Below are 22030 nucleotides of genomic sequence, written 5' to 3' on the forward strand. Positions count from 1 at the left end.
GCTGACAGCAGAATTTCAACAGCGGCAGAGGAGGCCAAATGACAGTGAAATAGCATCTTTAAAGTGCTCAGAGGGAAATAACTGCCTACTAAGAATTTTATACACTGTTTTCCAAAAATAAATACAAAATACATTCTTCAGATAAAAGTTTAGACAAATAAATGTTTTCAGATCAATGATAAATCAGAGAAGTTGAGAGTTCACCACTAACAACCTTTCATTAAAGGAACTCCTAAAGAATGCGCTTCAAGAGGAAGTGTTCCAGAGGACGGGCAGGAACGCAAGAAGGAATTGTGAGTGAAGAACTTGGCTTTCAAGAAGGGAAATCTAGAGCCAGCCCTGAGGGCCGAGCAGCTAAAGGTTGGCACTCACGGCTTCAGCAGCCTGGGCCTGGCTCCCGGACACGGAACCACACCACTGATCCGTCAGCAGTCACGCTGTGGTGGTGGCTCACGTAGGAGAACTAGAAGCACTTACAAGTAGAATATACAGCTGTGTCCTGGGGCTTTGTGGAGGGAAAAAAAACAAAAAACAGTCTTAAAAAGAAAAAGAAGGGAAATCTAAATTGTTTGTCATATAAGCTAGTGAGAAGGTCTCCTGTGTGAGGTTTTAACAGACTGAACAGGACCCAGGACGGCAACAGCCCGTGGCCCGGGAGGGGTGGTGGAGTCAAAGAGTCCGGGGACCCTCGTTGTTGAGGAGGCAGCTCTGGTCGTCTGCACAGAGACTGTGTGCAGATGCTGAGGAGGCAGAGGGGGTTTCGAGGGTAACCAGCAAAAGGGCCAGGGGGAGCATTTCACAGGGCAGGGTCAACCTGTGCCACGTTAGAGTTGGAAAGGAGGTCAGCGTGCCTGGCACACGGCGGTCCAGGGAGATTAGAGGGAGATGAGGTTAGAAAAGTGGGCCAATATCAGACCCCAGGTGGCTTTGAAATCCCAGTACAGACCCCGGACTGTGTCCTAAGCACCTCAGTGTACTGGTTGGGAAGTCTTCACACTGCAAGTGACAAAATACTTATCCAATGCGATGGCTAATCTTATCTGTCAACTTGGCTGGGCCGGGGTGCCCAGATATTCAGTCAAACATTATTCTAGATGTTTCTGTGAAGATGTCTTTGGATGAGGTTAACATTTGTATCAGTGGACTCTGAGTGAAGCAGGTTGCCCCCCATGCTGTGGGTGGGCCTCGTCCAGTCAGTTGAAGGCCTGAATAGCACAAAAGACTGACCTTTCCCGAGTAAGAGGGAATTCTGCCAGCAGCCTTTGAACTTAAACTGAAACATCGACTCTTCCTGACTCTCCTGCCTCCTGGCCCACCCTGCAGATTTTGGACTTGCCAGCCTCCGTAATCACATGAACCAGTTCTTGAAAGAAATCTCTCTATATATTTGCATCCCGTTGGTTCCGCTTCCGTGGAGAACTGTGACCGATGCAGGAGTGGCTTCCCCCCAAGGTGAGGGAGAGCTGGTGGGACTCGTAGGTCCTGACATCGAGGCTCTGGTCCCTTTTGGTTGGCTCTCTTGGCCCTCCTCTCATCATCAAAGGAAGATGGACGAAGGAAAGAGAGCCTGGGAACGGCTTCGAGGTCAGTGGTTGGCAAGGTCTGCAGAAATGGGAATGAAAAGGGTTGAGGTGAGGGGCAGACACCACTGCCTTACGTTTCAGACGATCCCTGTGGCCGCTGAGTGGAGAATGGACCGAAAGCTTCCAGAATGGAGCTCAGAGGTCAGTGAGGAGGACGGTGGCTGAGATCAGGGGATGGCGGTAGAAGTGGAGTAGGTGACGGGGCTCGCAAGACCTGGCGATGTCTGTCCAGGACACCTGCCTCCCAGGCCCTGCTCAGGAAGCCGATGGGTCCAGGCCTGGAGGACGGAGAGAGCAGCTCCCCCGCGGGTGCTAAAGCACCTTCCTGAGTCTGAGACAGCCGGGAGGCCCTACCCAGGGACCTCAGGTACACATGGGCTCGGAGGAGGGTCTGGGCGGGAGACATCAACACAGCGTGGTCAGCACAAAGGGAACAGATGCCATCTCGGGGGAGAGAGTGGAGAGACAGGGGAGGGGTCCCCAGGCACCACTTGGGCAGCCGTGGGGCCCAGCCCCAAGCACTCGGCCCTTCTTGCTAAGATGCAAACCAGGGCCTGACACCAGCGCCCGCCCTTCCTCAGGCTGATGAGAGCTCACGCCTGTTGTTCCGCCTGGACCCCAGTGACCATGAGTCCGGGGGCTGGCTGGCTGTCTGCCTATCTATCGTCCACTCACGTCCGCCAGGCCCACCTTGGCTAGAGTCCCAGCAAGGGTTCTCCCAGGGGCCCCTTCTCTTCTCTAGTCCCACTGTTCCTGCTGCCACCCCACCCCCAGGCTACGCCAACCGCTTCCACGTCTCCCAGGGTAGCCCCCCACCAGACCTCACCCACAAGGCCCTCAGCAAAGCCCCAATGTCCCGGCTTCCAGGTCCCGCCCCTCCCTTCCCCACCCCACCTGCCCCTCTACTTTACTTCTCCCTCAGCTTCTGCTCACAGCCCGCCTGCCCCTCCGAGACACCCCCACCCCGGCCCTGCCCAGGTCTGCATGTGTGTATCCCCGAGCGGATCCGTGGGACAGCCAACTCCTTCCAGGCCGCCACCCTGTGGCATTTCTGCCTCCAGCGTCTGCCTCCTGTACCGTTCCCACATGCCACCTTCCTCCCCACCCTCCCCGTGTCGAGGGTGGAGGCCATCAGAGACAGATTCCCGCAGAGACGCCGCACTGGGTCCCCCCTGTGTCCCCGCACCACCTGCTCTCACACCCCCCGCCTCCCCATCGACCCCCCGAATCCTCCTGCCCCGCCCTTGCCTTCATGCTGTGAACTGTCGCGGGCACCCCCAGCTCCCCCGACTGGCCCTCCGGGGGCCCTGGACACGCAGCGCGAGTGGGATCTCGAGTCCTCCCAGCCCCTCCCCGAGCGCACCGTGCCTCCTGGAGCCCTTCGCGCAGACCACGCCCCGCCGCCCCGCAACCAGCACGCAGCCTCTGCCAGGCCCGCGCCTCGCGCCAGGGTCCACGCCGCCACACCTGTATCTGCCCTTGCCCACGGCCGTGTCTCAGCATGCGCGGCTCCTTAAAGACGCATGAACTTTCTGGAAGCCCAAGTCTGCTCCAGAGCACCCTCCCCGCAGTGTAAGAAGTTCGTGAAAGTACCGACGCTGAGGAAATGGCCACCAGGAGCTCAAGCTGCACAAAGCCTGCCTCTGGGCCTGAGACCCACCTGCAGCCCCAGGCCTGGGCCGGGACACCCCACCCGGGCTCGAGGGACCACCAGGTCCCCCGCTGGGGAAGGCAGTGCACTAGGCCTCCTCGCCTCCCAGCTGCCTGTGTGCGCAGACACTCACGCACTCACACACATGATCACAGTAACAGGCACGCCCCACGTTCACACACATGCATGCGCAGCACACACACATTCACTCTCGCGTTACTCGTGCATTTACACCGCCACACCTGCACACATGCACACACTCGTACACTCACTCACACACTCCCTGAGAACTCAGTCCCGGCACGTCGGCCCTGTCTCTCCCCGACTCTGCACATGGTTCTGTTATGAGCTCTTGCGGGCATTTCGTATGTCCCCATGGCCAGCCTCATCCGGGGCTTCTTTCCTAAGGCAGAGGCAAGACGCACAAAGGCAAGACCCAGGCTCTGGATGCAGGCAGCCCGGGACCACACTCAGGGTACGCTGTGTGATTCTGAGCCTCAGTTCCTTGTCTGTAAAATGGGGGTGATGCCAGTAACCACGTGAAAGCGTTCTGAGGGCCACAAAGGCACCATGGGTAAAGTAAGCACTAGGCATCCAGCCCAGGCTGGGCAGCGTGAGGGGTCGCCACCATCTGCACAGTCAGCCATTCAGTTGGGAGCAGTCACGCCCCGCTGCGTGCCAGGTACGGCTGGCACAGGGTGACAGCAGTAGAGAGGATCCCTGTCCTGTGGAGCTGACATTCCAGGGAGGGAAGGCAGGCAGGGGACGACAGGGCAAATAGAAAGGTGGCTACAGAGCGTGAGGAGGGGTCCAGAGAGAGGAAGCCGGCGGCGTGGACAAGGCCTCTCTGCAGGAGACACTGAGGGGGCCTGGAGGACAGTGCAGGAGTGTTTGAGGGAGGAGCCAAGGGAGCGAGGAGAACGGGGAGGGAGGAGAGGCAGGAGGAGTAGGAGGGGGAAGGGTGAGGGGTCGCTCAGGCCGTGTGGAGGCCAGCAGCGTCCGGATCCGGCCATCCATGGTAGAACTGACATGTCCATTTCAGATTTCACACCGCCTTCTCCATGGGGTGGAGGGGAGAGGGGGACAGACATTCCTGGTGCCCTGACACAAGGCCAGCCTCTGTCCCTCTTGGTCAGCTGGATTCTGGAATCCTTGCCCAGGCAGGGGGTGCTTCAGGGTGTCTCTTGATGGGGCCCCTGCTGACCACAGTCAGTCCACTGCTGGAGAAGGAATCTGACAAATTTCTGTGCAGACACTTGGAAGGCCCCCGCACGCCTCAGGCACGGCAGCCAGCCCCCCACATCTGGGCCTGGGTGTGTGGACAGCTCTCAGAACCCCTTGGTATTCTCATCCTCATGCATCTTGTCCCCTTGAGCATGGGCTGGACTTACAGACTCGCTCCTGGTGAAGAGATTGGGACAGAAATGACTGGATGTCACTTCTGAGATTAGGTTATAAAAAGACAGTGGCTTCTGACGTGGACTCGCTCTCGCTCTCAGGTGGCTCATCCTGGGGGAAGCTAGCTGCCGCGTCGGGAGGCAGCCCCATGGTGGGGACCCCCACGACAAGGACAGAGGCCTGCCAACAACGACATGGGGGAGCTTGGAAGTGGATGTCCACCCAGTCGAGCCCTCAGATGAGACCGCAGCCCCACCTGACAGCTTGACAGCAAGCTGGAGAGAGAACGTGAGCCCGAGGCCCAGCATCTGCATTCCTGGCCCACAGGCACCATGAGAGCATAAATGGTGTTGTGTTAAGCCTCTCAGTTTTGGGGTAACTTGTTGTACAGCAAAAGATAACACAGGTGGGTCAGGCCTGGCTTGGGCATCGTGGCAGGAGGAGTCAGCTGCCAGATGTCCTAGGAGTAACGTCTGAGGGGTCAGGGGCCAGCCCCTGAGGATGCAGCTCTGGGCCTGCTCCTCGGAGAGCAAAGAGCCGGGTTCTCCCCACGCTGGGCTTGGTTGCCAGGGAGACAGAGATTCCCGGCTGTTTCCAAGCTGCTCTGCCTTCCTCCCAACGCAAGTGGGCCAGTTTCACCCTATCAGGATTTTTGGAAACGGGAGTAACAGTCTGTCGTGATTAGCAGGAGAAAGCGCTTTCTGTAACGGAATGAGAGCAGAACACGCCAGTGTGGGGCCCTGGCCTTTTCTGTCTGGACAACCTCTGCACGGAGCTGGTGACAGCTGGCCCTCCTCCAAGCCTGACCTGGCCCAGATGCCAGATCCTGGTGAGGGACGCTGTCATCCCGCAGCCTGGGATGACTGTGTGGCTGTGGCCCAAGTCTCACGTTATGCTCAGGGTCCGGGCCGCCCACAGCAGAGCCACCTCCCAGGTGATCAGAATCAGGGACGACGTCGGAGGCCGCCACTCTCCGCCCTGGGCTGCCAGGCGTCTGGAGCTCTGAAGCCAACAAAAGCCTCTGGGTCAGGCCCCAGCGGGAGGGGGCCGAGGTTGGGGTCACGGGGAGACGGGCTGCAGAGCTGCCGGCCTTGTACTCCTGGCTGACATGGTCAGAATCCCTCTGAGCCGGCGGAGGTTGTGAATGCAGCCACAGGCCCGGTTACAAAGAAGGGGCGTTTCCCAAAACACGGCCCTGCCTCACCGAGAGGGCCAGCCAAGGGTCGACAGGGACACTGTGTTGGTCCCATATCAAACGTTTCCTGAAGGGCGGCGGAAATCAGAGAGGGAGAAAGCTCCTGACCCCCAGGAGCCCCCAGAATAGTGGGGGAGGGGGGGGCGGGGGCAGGGTGCGTGCTAAGCTGAATGGTGGTCCCAAAAAAGATGTCTGAGTCTTAATCCCCAGCACCTGTGACTGTGACCCTATTGGGAGGAAGGGTCTTTGCTGATGGGATTAAGCTGTGAACCTTGAGAGGAGGTCATCCCAGATTTAGGGTGGATCCTGGGTCCCTGGGGGGTGTCCTTATGAGATAAAGGATAGAGAGACTTGAGGCACAGACACGCAGGGACAGGCCACGTGACAAGGGAGGCAGACCTGCAGTGGGGCGGCCACAGGCCAAGGAAGCCTAGAGCCGCGGGCACTGGAGGGTCAGGCAGGCTCCTCCCCCGGAACCTCTTTGTCATCAAGGCCACCAAATTTGTGATCTGTTGCAGCTGCCTCAGGACACAACTCCCTGGTGTAACAGGCCCCGTGAGCAAGGGAAGGCGGCCCGGCCTCACCCACCCTGGCCGCTGCCTGTCCACGCGAGGTGCTGAGCACCAAGGGATGCCTCTGGGCCCGGGCACGTGGCAGAGGGATGCTCATGGTCATGTCACCTCACACGCAGACCCATCTGGGGCGGAGAGCCGTGGGAGGGAGGGGCAGACAGCTGACCCGCCCCAAGCTGGAGGGAGCAGAGCTCCCAGGGGTCCCCTTTGGGGCTGGGGGCAGCACAAGGAGGGTCCCATCCCTGGGGAAGGGCTCGCCGAGGGTGGCCCCAGCTAAACGGGAGAGGCAGGTGGGCAGGGGCCAAGGGCCAGAGAGGAGACCAAGCCAGGTCCGACCGCCTGTGAGGGCCAGCAGCATTCTGGGAAGACTCTGTCCATCTCTCGTCCTCCCAGGTCCTGCCTGATCCAGGCCTAACTGTCACTCCCGTGGAGCCCTACTAGGGCCCCACCTGGGCTCCCTGCACCCCTCCCACCCACCCCAGCCCATGCTCCCGGGCAGCCCGAGGGGCCTCAGCAGACATCCAGGTGACTGGGTCACTTCCCTGTTTAAACCCTTCAGGAGCTTCTGGTTGTGCTCAAGATTGAGTCCAAAGGCCCCATGTGGCCCACAAGGACCTGCAGGTCTGGTGCCGATCCTTTCTGCCTCATCTCCCACCTCTCATCCCCTCACCCTCAGCTTCAGCCACTGTCCTCCTTTCAGTTCCTTGTACCAGCTCAGGATCCAGCAAAGCAGGTTCCAGAGAACATTTAAGGGGTATCTGCCCCCTCCTCTCAGGAGGCTTCAGGACAAGAAGCCCCCCGTCTCCCTGTCCGACCCTCTCCCTGGGTGGCCTGCAGCCCAGTGCTCCCAGAGTGCAGTCTTGGCTGGGGCCAGCTCTCAGGGTTTGGGGTCGCCTATGAGAAGCCTGTGCTTCCTGGACTCAGGTCCCAGAACCGCTGAAAGGGAAGACATCGTGGATGGATGCATCAGCTCTAGGAGTGGGCTCAGCGACCACAGCCACCCCCACCTAGCCCCACCCCAGGATGCCACCGAGGCCAGGGAGGGGGAGCCCCTGGGCCTCGACCTCATCCTGATATGCAAACACCTTGAGTCACAGGGAGTCCACCCCACGTGGACACTCCTGGGTGTCCCACATCCCCCTGTCACCATTAGGGGGTCTGTTCTCACATAGGCACTCAGGAGGCATCTTCCATGGCCAGCCCTGGGGACCCCAGGCCCCTTGCCCTGTGGCCAACATGACCGAGCATCAGACTCAGAAAAACACATCGAATCCTGGGATGAACCACAAATAGATGTAACACCCTGTGGAGCACTGGAACCCTAAATAGAGGAAGACTCAGCCCAGGTCAACCAGACCTTCACCGGGGCTGACACCCTTACAAAACAAACCCGTGATTCTGACGTCTGCGGCGAGTAGAGGCCCCACAGGGATGAGAGTCAGTGGAGGACGCTGCTGCCTCCTCATCAGTGAGAGAAACGAGCTGGACCTCTGGGGGTTGTCCCTTAAATTCTTGCTGCATCCTTTATCCTTTGTGCTTAGGATCCCAGGGGTCAGGCTCCCTTGCAAACAAGTGCAAGTAAAAATATTTTTCTTCCTGCTCAGAATTGTTTCCAAGTTCTCCTCTGTTCCAGGGGAGAGATGCGGAGCACAGAAAGGGGCAGGTCTGAGGTGTGGGGTAGGGCGATGGAAGGAGCTGGTCAGTTGCATTTCAAGGAAAAGAAGGAAGGCGGCATAGCGAGGCCTTACTCGTTGTTCTTGAACTGCTGGGTAGGTGGGGAAGACAGTGTATCAGGAAGGAAGGGAGGGGTTTGGAGGGCATTCAGGTGTCCGGTCTCAGGCACGTGGAGATGGTCAGTGTGCCCGAGGAGTCAGGAGGATGTGCCTGGAGATGGCGTTAGGGAAAGGATGGGTCACCAGCAGGAGCGCTGTGGGAGAAGCTGGCAGGGAAGATGCGCCAGCATCGGGGCTACAAGGTGCAGCAGGGAAATGGGCACAACCCCATCACAGAGTAAGAAGGGGGCCTCCGGGTGGGAGCGGCCGCTGCACTGTGTGTCCCAAGAAGGCCAGGGGAATGAGGACAGAGAAATATCCATGGACTTGGCCAAAGGATGGCAGAGGCGAGAGGAGCAGAGGGGAGGGAGGAGAGGGCACCACCCCCCGGGACAGGCAGGGGGCAGGAGGTGGGGCAGGGGGGTGCCCCTGGGATCCTGGTGGCGGTGTGCACACTGCAGGGGAGGCTGGGTGATGCCAGGGGTGGGAGGTGCCACAGAAGAAAGTCTGAGAACCTGAGGGAAGAGGAATGGGACTCGTGTCTGCTGGGAGCAGGGAACCTTCTCTGTGGCAACGGGCCGGCCAGGAGGGGCCAGGCAGGGGCAGGCAGCGTGGCGGTGGGTGCTGGCAGAGGAGGGTCTCCTGTGTTCTAGGGTGTCATCTGAGGACAGGACAGGTGAGAAGCGGGTGTAAAGAGGCTGCCAGCCTGCAGGAGGAACAAGCCCGCTGGAGCCTGGTGGAAGGGCTGCAGGGCGCGACAGACCCTCTGAGATTTGAGGCCAGTCGGCTGGGTCTGTAATTTTCCCCAGTGGACATCAGCTGTCCTGGGGCTGCAGAGGAGAGGTGCACTGGGACTGGAATGTGCCATTCACCAGGAAAAAGGGAGCTGATGGCATGGACCAAGGGACTGAGCCTTGGGACTGAAGAAGGAAGGAAGCCAGGAGGGGGCAGATGGTGAAGGACATGGGTGAGGTGTCTGATTAGGTCCAAGAAGGCAGGCAGAGGCTGGGCGGCAGGACCCTCCCCTCCCTGTCCTTCCTCTGGGATCATGCTCTCACGTCCTAACTCTCAGAGAACACAGAAGCATCCCGCATGGCTCCCATCGTCCCACCTTCCAATCTCACCCTTCAGGGTCAGGGTTTGGAGGCAGAGATGTGGGTGGCCAAGAGTGGCTGTGCTGATGTGACCGTGGGAGGGGTTGGCGGGGTGAAGCAGAGGGAAAGGGTATTGGAGGTGAAAAGGTGAAGAACCCAAGAGCCCACACTCATCATGGGGTATCCACACTTGCTGTGGGGCGTCCACACTGGCTGAGGAGCAGGGTAGAATGGAAGCCCTTGAACCCCTGGACCCATGTCCTCCGCTAAGGGGACTGACCAGGACGGCAGGGGGCATGGTGACCTGGAGCAGAGATAGTGGCAGAGGCAGAGGCATGAGCATCGGAGGAGTGGGCGTGTGGGGGGCCTTCTGGGGTGGATAGGAAGTATCTGGAAGGAGCATCTTAGAGCAAAGACAGGCAGGATGGGCAGAAAGCACACAAGTTAAAGATTTTATCCCAGCTCTATCAGCAATTGAATTACCTGTAGAAGGATGAAAATCTCCAATGGAAAGACAGGCTGTCCTCCTGGAAAGAAAGCCCAGTGTATGCTGTTTACCAGAGAGAGCGTACAGTGTAAGGCTGGAGGAAGGATGGAGCTGCCAGGGCTGTATTCACAGCAGACGAAGAGCCCTGGGGGCAAAAATAATTACTCAAGATAAAGAAGGTCACTTCACAACAGTACGTTCACCTCAGCAGGAAGATGCTGGCCTTAAATGCGAATAGTAGAAGAGGTGGCTGAAAATTCATTAGCCATGCATCCATCTCAAGAAGTTAGAGAAAGAGCAATATAAACCTAAAGAAAGAAGAAGGAAGGAAATAAAGACAATTGCAGAAATTAATGGAATAGAAGACAAAGTCGCCATAGAGAGCGTGAATGAGTCGGAAACTGGTTCTTTGCACAATTCAGCGGATCCCTTGGTGGAAGGAGCCGGAGGTCCAGGGCGATGGGGTCTGGGGTCACTTAGGTTCAGCTGCTCAGTGATGGCACCCAGGACCCTATTTCTTTCCATTTCTCTGCTCTGTCTTCGGTCATATAGGCTTCATCCCAAACCTGGTTCCTTAGGGGGCTACCACCTGGCTGCCGAGAACTCGGGGTGGTGGATCTGCTTCCCTGTCTATGGGGAGGAGGGGCACTTCCCAAAGATCCCAGAAGCCCCCTCACTCCACTGGGCCCGGTGGTGTGAGGAGCCCACTGAACTCACCATAGACAGGCGAGGCACCAGCGATGATCTCGACCTGAGCCCCGCTCCCCAGAGCTGGGCCCTGGGGTGGTGCATCACCAAGAGGAGGGGGATGGACGTTTGGGGGACAACCTCAGTGCTGGTGTTTACCCAAAGGAGCTGAACACTTGTGTCCTCACAGAAGCCTGCCCACGGAGGTTCATGGCAGCTTTGTTCATAGTCGCCCAAAAGCAACCAAGACACTGTTCAGTGGGTGATGGACAGATAAACGTGGTCCATCCAGACAACAGGATATCATTCAGTGCCAAAAATAAATGAGCTATGAAGCCGTGAAAAGAAACGGAGTAACCTTAAATGCGTGTTACTAAGTGAAGCCAATCTGAAAAGGCTACATACTCTGCGATTCCAACTCTATGACATTCTGGAAAAGGCAAAACTATGGAGACAGTAAAAAGATCAGGGGCTGCCAGGGGTGTGTGTGGGGGATGAATAGACTGGCACAGGGGATTTTTAGGGCGGTGAAACTGCTGTGTACGATACTATAATGGTGGATACATGTCTATATGTTTGTCCAAACCCACAGAACGTGCAACACCAAGAGTGAACCCTGATGTAACTGTGGCCATTGGGTGATTATGACGTGTCGGTGGAGGTTCACTGATCATAACAAATGGACCACTCTGGTGGGGATGTTGATAATGGGAGAAGCTGTGCACATGTCGGGGCAGGGGGTATATGGGAAATCTCTGTACCTTCCTCTTAATTTGTCTGGGAACCTAAAACTGCTCTAAAAACAAAAAAGTCTTGTTTTAAAAACATGTTTAAGAACTGAAAAAAAAAAATCAATGCTGGGGCTGGCCCTGTGGCCGAGTGGTCAAGTTCACGCTCTCCACTGCAGGCGGCCCAGTGTTTCGTTGCTTCAAATCCTGGGCACGGACATGGCACTGCTCATCAAACCACACTGAGGCAGCGTCCCACATGCCACAACTAGAAGGACCCACAACGAAGAATATACAACTATGTACTGGGGGGCTTTGGGAAGGAAAAAAAAAAAATCAATGCTGGCCTGGGCACCAGGGGCTGGGTGGAGGGCAGCTCTGAGCCGGGCACTCCTCACCTGGGCACAGAATCCCCCTCCATGAAAGGAAGGGCTAGGACCAGCTCACGTCCGAGGTCCACCCAGCTCTACCATTCTAGAACTTCAGACACGCTCCCCCGCATCTGAGCGGATGCCCCCTGCCCCTCTCCACACAGCCCCTGTATCACCCTCTCAGGTCCTGCACCTCTGTACTTTCTCCTTTGTTGACCTGCTGACTTGGGTGTGGTCACCCTCCGACCAGCAGCAAGTAGGGACACAGGTGCGGACGAGGTCAGGCTGCCCTCAGTGGCTCCAGCCCACTTGGAGAGACAGAGGGGTCAGGCACCCGCAGGCGGGGAAGGTCAGGGCACGAGGCATGGGAGGGCCAGGCGCTGGGCTGAGCTGGAGAAAGAGGACAGAACCAATGATGTCAGCAGAGGGTCTGTCTTGCTCGAAGGATAGAACTTATGGTGCCAGAGGGGCAGCCTGGTCCTGAGCCTCACTGGCCCAGGGCGTTGGGCCCAGAGCTGCAGCCAGCTGGACCAAGGCCAAGACCCCGGCCCCCAGGTTAGGACTTGCAAGGCCCTGCCCAGAGGCCAGCTCTCTGGCTGCCCCCCAGTGCCACCTGTCACCTGGCTGAGGAGAGACAAGTATGGAGCCCGGAGTATCTAGGGATGGTGGGGGCAGGATGTGGGCGGCCCAGTGTCCTACCAGATCTGGAGAAGGGGCCTGGTGGGCAGCCAGGAGGCCTGGAGACTGGACGCTCACGGACACACACTGATCTCCCTCCGGCCAGTCCATCACTTTGAAAGTGATCGCTTCCCCATCCTTGGCTGCCGTGGACAGACATGGAAGCACGAGGAGGAAAGGCTGGGCAGAGGGGTCTCCAAGACTGGAGTAGCAGACAACAGATGGGCCCCCGTGGGAAGGCAGACGGTCCCTCTGGCCCTGAGCCTTAAGCCTAGACATATAGGGTTGGAAGCACCACGGGGTCCCTAGCGCTCAGGCGTGTAGAATTGGACAGGTGCTGGGCATCTGAGACCCTCAGAGACCCCAGCACCAGGGGTCTAAGAGCAGCATCACATCCGTAGTCCCTCAGGCCCTTTGGCGAGGTCCATGGAGACCTGCCAGCAAGGCAGGGCTGAGACTGTCCCCCTACTTTAGAAGTGACAACACTGAGCTGTGGCCCCTCACTGACCTCGCAGACCCCAGCCTCAGAGCTCCTGCCTGCAGCCACCTGCCTCCCACCAGCCCTGCAGGCACCAGTGAGAAGAGAGGTGGCAGGGCAGTGAGAGTGCAGGGGCTGGGCTCCCCACGTGCTGGCAGCTGGCCATGGTGCTGCACCAGAGCCCACCAGCCGGCCGTGCCCTCTAGACCCAGGCCCCAAGGCAGCCCTGCCCGCTCATGGTCCTCCAGCACTTCCACTCGCCCTGCCAAATGCATGATGATGCGAAATCCAGGTTCTGTCCGCTGACCCACAGATCCAGGCCCACTGACATGGGGACAGGTGGGAAGGAGGCAAAATCCCAATACATCAGCAAAGCCCAGAGCCTTTAGCACTTCGGGAAGAGCATGGAAAGGCCCCCGGGCCCTGTGAGGGGAGATCCTCAACCCTGATAATAACGCTTCCCACCCTGCCCCATACACCTGGCAGAAAGTCGTGTCCCATGGTGCTTGGGAAACGGGCTCCCCGACCTTGTGAGTGGGAAGGAACACGCACGTGGCAGCAACAGACAAGGAAAGGAGCGGGGACGGGGAGGGAGTGTAGAGGGAAGGAGGAGAGAGAGAAAGAGAAAAAGAAAAGAAGAGGAAGGAAGCACGCAAAGTCAAAAGACAAATGACGAACGGGGGCAAAAAATTGAAGCTTATAAGACAAAGGGTTCACTTTCCTGATTACATAAGGAGCTCTTTAAAAAGTCTAGGGGGTAAAGCACAATGAAAAATCCGAAATTTGAATTGAGAAGAGGGTCAAAAAGTGATTTTTTTTTCCTTTTTTAAAAAGTGCTTTTCTCCTAACTTTGATAACTGAAGAAGCCTGGAAGCAATAGAAACCTTGCGATAATGAGCACCAGCCGCCTAGACTGTGGGCTCTGAGTACCGTCACCACTGAAAGAAACGAGAGCTGGGGAGAAACGCAGACTCCAGGGCAGGGGGTGCGCAGGACGTTCTCAGGGCTGACGTTGGTGCAGCATCAAACGTTGCTGGAAACGTGCAGCAGCCAGAACGTTCACACGCTGTTGGAGGGGGTATAAAACAGAACCACCACTCTGGGAAAACTCTGGAAAATTCTTATAAAACTAAACATTCACCTGTCCAGCAATTACACCCCCAACTGTCATTAAGGCCAAACGTTGCTCACAGCCCAGCGTTCACGACAAGAGTGGATAAATGAACTCTGGAATACCCATCGAGTGGAATGCTCCCCAGCAACACAAAGGAACAAATTGCTGAAACCTGTGACATGAGCGAATCTCACAAGCTGCAGACACAAAAGAATACGTACAGTACGATTCCATTCACGTGACCTTCCAGGACAAGCAAAAATTAATATGCGGTTTTCTAAAAATTCAGAAGAGTTGCCTTTGCAGCGGGGAGATGGGAACTGACTGGGAGTGGGCAGGAGCGAACTTTCTGGAGTGATGGTAATCTCTGCACTTTGATAGGGGTTTGGGTTACACAGGTGTAGGCGTTCTCAAAACTATGGGATGGGACACTCAAGATTCATGCATTGGGGCTGGCCCCGTGGCCAAGTGGTTAAGTTCGCGCGTTCCACGGCAGTGGCCCAGGGTTTCGCCAATTCGGATCCTGGGCGTGGACATGGCACCGCTCATTAGGCCACGCTGAGGCAGCATCCCACACGCCACAACTAGAAGGACCCACAGCTAAAATATACAACTAGGTACTGAGGGGCTTTGGGGAGAAAGAAAAAAGAAAAAGATTGGCAACAGATTAGCTCAGGTACCAACTTTAAAAAAAAAAAAAAGATTCCTGCATTTCACTGAATGCAATTTTACCTCAAAAGGAAATTGAACAACATGTTAAAAAGTGAATGGTGTGCATGCTGAAGTCTTAGGGGAAACGTTTACAGTTGACTTTGAAATCCACCCAGAACATAAGATGGTTGAGGGGTGGATAGATGGATGGATAGACACATGATAAAGCAAATATAACAATGTTAGTTGTAAATCCAGGTGCTGGGTATATGGGTGTTCATGTACAATTCTTCCAACTTTTCCTGTCTGCTTGAGATGTTTCATAATAAAGTGTTGAGGGTAAAGCCATAGGGTCATGTCAAGAGGACACAAGAGTCAACCTCAAGAGGCTCCCATGGGCCAAGATGGTGCCTAAGTGTCCTGGGGCTGACACATCAAATTACCACAAACTCAGTCACTTAAAACATCAGAAATTTATTCTCATAGTCTGGAGCCCAGAAGCCTGAAATCAAATTGTCGACAGGACTACGCTCCTTCTAGAAGCTTCAGGGGAGGGTCCTTCCAGCCTCTTCCAGCCTCTGGTGGCCCCAGGTACTCCTTGGCCTGTGGTTGCATCACTCCAGTCTCTGCCTCCATGGTCACATGGCCTTCTGGTCTCTTCTATGTCTCTTATAAGGACACTTAAGTCATTGGATTTAAGGCCGATCTAGATAATCCAGGATGATCTCCTACAGGGATCCCTAATCTAATTACGGCTATAAAGACCTTTTTTTCCAAATGAGGTCACATTCACGGGTTCCAGGTATTAGGACATGAACACATCATTTGGGGGCCACCAGTCAGCCCCCTACAGATGGAACAATTCAAGCATCAAAAATAATGGCTGCAACTTATTGAAACACACTGAATGTATTAAAGCCATGAGTTCACACCAACCTTAGAAGGAAATTACAAAACCCTGGGCAAGGTTGACAGCTGCAGGGCAGTGGATTGGGTCTCCGGAAAGCGGACTCTGAGACAGAGAGGAGAGTGCGGGATGGTTCCTGGGGAGTGCTCGGCAGGGGCAGGAAGAAGGATGGGCTGAGGGAGAGGCTCAGCTGCAAAGCAGCCTGAACGTCCTCCTCAGGTGACCCCACGGGGAACGCAGGGGTGCCCTTCTGGGTGGTTCTGACCTCCGACAATGGATGGGCTTTCATGGCCCATGTGGACCAGATGTTGATCATCAATAGATGGTAAAATCACCAGGTGCCACTTCAGCCCTGAACTTGCTGGTCCCTCGTGGCCCCCCTTGGACTGAGACAACCAGACTTCACTTGCCCCTAGATGAGATACGAAGAGGAGCAGAAAGCACTTCTATAAAACATCCTTCCCCAAAAAAGTGGAGCCCGAATCTAACCAAGCCTATAGACTCGGCTTCTGGTCTAGAAAATACAGAAGCTGGAGAAGCGAGCCAAATGGCACCAAATTTAGAGTATGGAATATTCTACAGGAAAACTTTCCCAGTTTCTTTGAAAGGCCAATGTCGTGATGGAAAACAAAAGCTGGGACAACTGTCCTAGATAAGGAGAGACTTTCAGAAGCCCTGAAAGTGTGGTGGGGGTTGCTTCCCCACACCGCCAGGCAGCTCTCCCCTACCAGCTGGGCGTCCTGCAGATCAGCTCAGTTCTCACTGTCTCCGCCCGGGACAGCGTTGCATCCCACAGGCTACGGCCTCAGTCCCACAGGCTGCCCTGCACTTAGGATGCCAATCCCAAGGCCATGATGTCACCTGTCCTTCTACCCAACTGGCTATAAATCAGAGGTTCCCACCACCCCCTCCTTTGGTTCAATAAATTTGCTAGAGCGGCTCACAGAACTCGGAGAGACCTGTTTACTCATGATAAATAAATAAAAAGCAATAGGCTATATTGGAGCATATGAGGAAGCTATTTGGTTTAAAACTAATTTGTTCTGACCTCGTTTTTCCAAAAGGGCCTGACATGGCCTGTTGAGCATGCATTGTACACCTGCTTTGAATATTAATATGTCCCAAAGACAAGAATGATGCCCCTAAAGATAGGGATGTAACTTCCCCCCATATCAGCATTTCTTTACGGGTAAGCATCTCTTCCTGGGAACTAAGCATTAATTACTGACCTGCTGTGCTCGCCTGCTGACCACCGACTGCTGTGCCAGCTGAGCAGCTCGTGACAATTGTAAAGGAGACGTTGCCATCACACGTGATGTATGCTCTTTGCTCTAAGATGGTACGTAACCACTCTGTACACCCCACTTCTTTGGTGCCCTTCTTTCCTTGGGGAAGGAAGGCCCCAGGCTAGTCCTCAGATCTGGCTCATAATAAACTCACCCCAATTTTGATTTATAGATTGCTTATGGATTATTTGCGTCAACATTTCTTGGTGTAGTGATGGCAGGATTTCAGAGAAACCCACCAGAGACCACCTGGAATCTACACTGAACCGGCATTTGGTACCAATAGGGGCCCATTGAGCCCCTGGATCACTGCATTCTTCAGTGCGTTCTGAATTCACGAATTCAGGTGACCCTGAGGAGTTCTCCTGAGACCCGGACCTCCTTACTTTAAGTCAATGATCCGGAGTTTATCTGAGCTGTTTCAAACCTTAAGACTAGGTGTCTCAGTGGGTACCAGTACACACCCCAGGAAAGAGGAGCCCTGGGGGAATTCCTAGGTCAGAGGAGCCTAGAGGAACCTTGGAGTGAATGGGGCAAGCTGACCATTTAATTTGGCTTTAGATTGGAAAGAATTGTGTTTATAAAGTCTGAACAAACTGCTTGATAGAGAAATGAGAGCCTGAATTTGTTCAGTTTCAAAGAAAAGGGACACCAGCTTCTCCGGGCTGAAGGGCGTTCTGAGGTGACTGAGAACGTGAGCAGGAGCGTTGGAGGGTGGAATGCCTCACAGCGCCAGCGCCAGCGGTCCCATTGGGAACCCCATCCTCACTCACGTTAATTAATTACAGGCTCTTCCGGGGAAGCGCATATGAGGGTTGGTCGCCCACGAGCTCTGAGCTGCTTCAGTAGCTTCAGACTGCTGGCGGCAGAAACTGAGGCACGTAAGAGAGTGTTTATGACCTTTCTTTAAGAAGTAACACTCACAAGCAGCACATTTCTGACCCACTACACTGTCCCTAGAAATTGTTCAAACTTTACAGTAAAACTAAACTAAAAGAAAAATGGGAAATCGAGCTTCTGAAAGCTGACCAGTTCCCAAATGAGCAGCCCCCACCTCGGAACTCCAGCTGGCTTCATGCTGAAACTTGCAAGTACATAACTAACAAAATAGAGATAGCTGTAAGTGGCTGACAAGATAACCTGGGATAATTTAAAATTACTGTGGCGCCCCTTTTTAAGAGCCAGGTAATAGAGAAGCTTTTCTAAAAAGTAAAGCTTGCCACCTTCCACCGTAATTGCTCAAACTAAAGCTTCCAGAAACTTTAAATATTTACAAAGAACAGCAAAAAAAAAAATCCTACCAAGCTTGTTTGGTGTCCTGAGGGCTTAGCTTAATAATCGACGGGCTGGGATCCCAAAATATGGTCAGACAAAAATGCAGCTGTGCCTCATTTTGCTGTCGGAGATAATCAGACAGAAACATGGGCTGCACTCCATTCCTGGCTAAAGGTCCTACCAAACTGCCACCAGCCTCAGGGGAATTACCTTGGCCAGTAGAAGGAACGTCCAGATTAGATAAGATCATTTAAGAAGTGCACTTAAACAACTAGAAGGACCCACAACGAAGAATATACAACTATGTACTGAGGGGCTTTGGGGAGAAAAAGGAAAAAATAAAATCATTAAAAAAATAAAAAAACAAATAAATTAAAAAAAGAAGTGCACTTAAAGGCAAAGACTTCAAAATTCCAAAATAACTTCACTGAAAGTTTTGTTGCAAAAAGCTAATAGAAAATTAAGCTATAAAAGGTACCTAAAGGAAAATATATTAGGCCATGACTTTACAGACACCCCCGTAATCTACTCTCAGAGTTAATGAGACTCAGAGAGATTTCGTGGGAAACTGCTACGTTAAAGATCACCGGAACGGTTCAATACAGCCGAGTAGTTACTGTTCATCCTGGCTGAAACCTGACGAGGCGTTTGAAAGGATTTAGCATGATTTATGGCAGTAATTTTAAAACAACAGCTGTGGAGTCTCTGCGTATGTGTGTCTATATGCATGTGATATATGTGTGATATTTTACCTCCAGATGGTTTGGCCAAAATTAAGAGCTCTGTTTAATTGGCTTAAAGTAAGCACTTATATAGATCATTTCTAAACACAATAGAAACTAACACAAATGTCTTTCAAGTTAACACGATAAAATTAATCTTTGGTAAATGAAAGCCTGTTTAAGCTTGTTGGTTGGATTAAATTGGACGTGCTTTCTGTGTTATCAGCACTGGATATGGTGCAGACGTGCAGGCTTTATTCTATATTTATTGGTCAAATAAGCTGAGGTTATCTCTATTACAAAACTGGTTACCAAAAATAATAACCTAAAATGGTGCCTAATTTTGCCTAATGTCTCATGAAGTTCTGTAGGCAATCTATATTTTTATTGGGAACAAGTAACTAAATAGATGTAGAAAAGATAAGGGTGTTGGATGAACTTTTTTAACAATAATTGTGTGTTATGGTATATGTACTTAAATAATTGCAAAACCTTTTGGTGACTGGAAACCTTAGAGTTTTGCTAATTGAATTAAACAATAAAATTTATTGAGTATCTAGGTCATCTCCATGTAAGATAAAACATTAGATGTTAATTACTAAAATACTGACGTTTATCTACTTTTGGCTTCTTATTACAGAGGAACTAAAAGGCGCTGGGTCTATTAGTAGACGTGTCTTGTATTTTATTAAAAATTGTATTATGAAGTAACATGTTTCTAGAAATTATAAAAAGTATTTATAAATTTGCCAAGTCACAGAATGCTAATGTAAAAGATAGTTTATAATTGCTTATTTTTTAGTTTTCACTAAAAATTAAGATCTGTAAGAGTTAAAACTTCTAATTAATATATGTGATTAAAGCTACTAAAATTTAATAAGAAAAGCACCTTTGTATTCAAGGAAAGATAATGTTCAATAAACACGCTATAAAAATTGCAAGTATTTTTGTTTGTTTTGTTAAAAAAGATATACTGTCCTAAGGTACTAGGAAGGAAAGAAGGCATGGGATAAATTCTAAATGTAAAAAGAAAGTTATAGAATGGTTGTGGAAAAAGAACCCTGAAGAAAGAATTTTGTGCATGGTCAAGTTGGCAAAGATTAAAATAAATTTAATTAAGTAAATAAGTTTTAATATCAAAAAACTAAGCTGGTACAAATATTAGAATTTGATTTTCTCTCTCTCTTAAAAGGATAATTTTCCTGGACTTTTAGTCTGCTCTTGATAAAGAGATTATAAACAGTTTTCCTTATTTTTGAGTGAGTTTCACTTTGGTCAAATGGATAACTAAGCACTATTCCACAGTGACCCTTGTTTCATGGTGACAAGATCAGCAACCCCCTGATCTTGTTTGACCGAGCATTCTAAAACCTTTTGACAATGTTGACAAGCTCCCCAAAATTCATATCCTAAGTAATGTCTTTCTTTGGACTTAAAAAAAATTTTCTCTGAGAATTTTCAGAGGGCCCCTGGGACTCCTTAAAGAAATTTGTCCTCTCTTCCTATAAAGAGGGAGATACTAAACTCGTTAGGATTGTTTGATATGCTAAATTGCATGGAAAGCATTGTCAAGTAAATTATCATAAACCTTCTCAGGTTGTATTGATGAGGATTTTAGGCTGGTTACTCTTAAAACTGCAGATGAGAAGCAGGCTCCGAGGAGCAGAGTTTGCTTGCCCTTTCTTGGGAAACATTTACATTTGTAAGGGAAACCTCCATCTGTAACTTTGCCTCCCTCTCTGTGCCAGGAAGAAGGGAGATGACCTTATCTCTAGAAACTCTTAATCAATGCCAAAGGCAAGAACTTAAGTTGTTTACTGTCTAGCAACCTCATGTAACTGATTTAGGGTGATGGCTTCCGGACCACCCAATGGCCAGACCCCACCTGCACTGTTACCATTTTAACTTTTTTACATGTTCTTTCCTTTGTCTTGTAAAGAGATGGCTCACATACCTATGCCTTAAATTTAGCCTTACTCTCCACTCATGTGGGCAGCAGTAGCAGGGGCAGCAGCAGCGGCTCCTCCTGCCCATGGGCCCTGTCCCCACACAGCAGCCTGACTGCCCATGGGTCCTGTCCCCATGCCGGCAGCAGCAGCCTGACTGCCCATGGGTCCTGTCCGCATGCTATTCCACATTACTCTCTAAATAAAAGAGCACTACCGCCAGATCTTAAGAGTCCAAGAAATCTTTCTTTTGACTCCTCAGCTCACCGACCCCATATCATTTCTGGTAGCCCGTACAGGGATTTGCTTCATCGGCTTGTGAGCTTGAGTTCTGGTAAGTGCACTTTTCTTCCTTGTGCCTTTCTCTTTTTCGAGGATGGATCTAAATTCACTTCTCCATCGGGAACTTTCTTGGACAGTTGTATGAATCCATGTTTGCTGCCCATGGCTACTCTATGGGGAAAATCATGGCATTCAGCTTGAAGAGAATCAGTACCTTAAGCCTCAGGGTGATGCAGAATGAATTAATCCATTCCTTCCTGACTCTATCTCTAATATATAAATTTTACGTGGGCATGGTTCAACCACTTAAGTCATTAGGACGGTCGCCAATCTCCAAGACTCCCATGAAAGGTTTCTTTTCCTAAGGCTGGATTGGGATCCCTCCTTCTGGCACCTGACCACACTCTGAACTGTGGGAAAGTCCCAATCGGGACTCCGTTTCAAGGAAAGTACCAAACTCTAACCTTTGGTTGAGTACGGGAACCCCTTCTTGGGAGAATGGCTCCAGGCTGCAATTGGGTAGAATGTCCCCCAGACTGGCAGAAAATTCCTCACTGTTTTTCTCTATCCTTTTATCCTGGGGACCATTCACCAGGCACCTATTACTGCCAGGCGTAATAGGGAAGATGTTCAAGGGATGTCCCTGTCATCCCTTGCTACAGGAACCCCATTGGGGGGATTTTCAGGGTAATGGCTCCTTTTCTCTCTGGGACCATTCACCAGGCACCTATTCCTGCCAGGCAGAATAGGGAATATGTTCAAGGGATGCCCCCATCATCCCTTGCTACAGGAACCCCAATGGGGGGATTTTCAAGGTAATGGCTCCTTTTTCTTTCATCTCTCTTAAAGTTCTTCTTTTCTCTCTGGGACCATTCACCAGGCACCTGTTACTGCCAGGCATAACAGGGAAGGTATACAAGGGATGCAGTGCCGGGGGATTCCTGCATTACCCCTTGCTATAGGAACCCCACAGTAGGAACAATGGCAGGACGCTGCCCTAGGTTCCCAGGGGATTTTTCAAGGTAATGGACCCGTTTCTTTCATCTCTCTTAGAGTTACAATGGCCATTTTCGTCTCCTTTTGAGCTTTGCAACTGAGAAACAAAGAAGTCTTTAAAGAGTCAGAGGCTCCACCCATGGGAGCCCCCACTCTG

This window comes from Equus asinus, chromosome 12 (assembly GCF_041296235.1).
Source record: "Equus asinus isolate D_3611 breed Donkey chromosome 12, EquAss-T2T_v2, whole genome shotgun sequence".
Lineage (NCBI taxonomy): Eukaryota > Metazoa > Chordata > Mammalia > Perissodactyla > Equidae > Equus > Equus asinus.